The sequence below is a fragment of the Octopus bimaculoides genome, chromosome 19 (assembly GCF_001194135.2).
Source record: "Octopus bimaculoides isolate UCB-OBI-ISO-001 chromosome 19, ASM119413v2, whole genome shotgun sequence".
Taxonomy (NCBI): Eukaryota; Metazoa; Mollusca; class Cephalopoda; order Octopoda; family Octopodidae; genus Octopus; species Octopus bimaculoides.
The window spans coordinates 8,045,320-8,046,868 of NC_068999.1; positions in this window are offsets into that span (position 1 = coordinate 8,045,320).

Here is a 1,549-nt window from a genome sequence, read left to right on the forward strand (position 1 = left end):
GATGAGATTTTTAACTTCGATAATATTAGCAATACATGATTAACACTACTTTATAATTAGATTTAATGCATGCTGTATACTATTTGTGAGGTCTTTTTCGGTGGGTAAGATAGTATGTTCATCCTTTCTATACAGATAGTCCTTGCTTCATGTCATCATGTAGTTCACTGGTTATGTATGGTTTGCCTATGATTATTGGGTGTTATGTATGTTACTCTAATTGTAACATTTACCAACCTTTTAATCTAATCAGCCAGTTGCAGCAGGTACATTAAGTTTTCCTTTAACGTTTCACCTGGAGCTAAACGACAACTACAACCTCTAGAAAATAAAATCGGTCTTTGTCACCAAAGACACACCACAGTGCTAGCCGTAGAGAACGAAACCTCAACCTCAAGATCACGGCCGACTTACCAGTCTTTTATCTAATAAGTCAGTTGTAACCAAAGCATTAAGTATCCCATCCATTATTCGTTTAGGTCAAACAACAATAACCCCAACCCGTAAAAGTAAAGAGATTGTCCATGCCAAAGCCTACTGCAGTATCAGCAGTAAAATACGAAACCTCGATCTCCAGGTCCGCTTATCAGTATTTTAATCTAATAAGCCAGTTGCAACCGACACGTTAAATATCCTATTCGCTATTCACACCGTTGTGTGACCAATGTATTTTGTCTATAGTCTGAAAGGTGATATATACTTTATTTAATCTAATTTTCTGATCACCTACACGGATACGGTTACTTTCCAGTCCGTCTAAAGTGCTGCCATGCTGCCGTGTATTTTTTCGTTTCGTTTGTTAGGTTGTTGGCTTGATTATTATTATTATTATTATTATTATTATTATTATTATTATTATTATTATTATTATTATTATTATTATTATTATTATTATCTCGTTTTGATACTGAGTTTTGAAGTACAATAGCTAATCTGAGAACAGTGGTAATGATTGCTACGGCTTAATGTTGGTACCTCGCCAAAAACAGACGCGGTAAACAACCATCGTAAAGTGTTGGCTCGGGGCCAGAAATTCGTGTAATTGATCTTTTATGTTAGAGATTTAATAAAACGGTGAAAGCCTGACATGACGTCAGCTCTTGCGATAGTGGTCTCTGTTATTTGACTCAAGGGCACCGGGCAAGTGGTCATTACAGGGACAAATTACAAAAATTAGTTTGGGTTTATATAGAATCGATGACGAAAAAACAAAAAAGAAACGGATTGAAAATAATGGTATGCAAAAAAAAAAAATTAACGAGATGTCTTAAAAGAAGGTAAAATCAAACTGGGCTAGTAAAGGGGACGTCTTAATAGAGGGGAATTTACTTGAGACAAATAAAGGACCTTATCTCGGGTCCTGTGTTTCTTATACATTCAAGTGCAAATACCCTCTCCCATCTGTGCAGCTAGTTTCTACAGTCATATGTGCATGCAGAGCGTATAAATATCAACAATGTCTACAGGACAATATTAAATATCTGTATAAAGTTATATATACATGCATACATAAATATGGATGGTAAATATTATATATATATATATATAT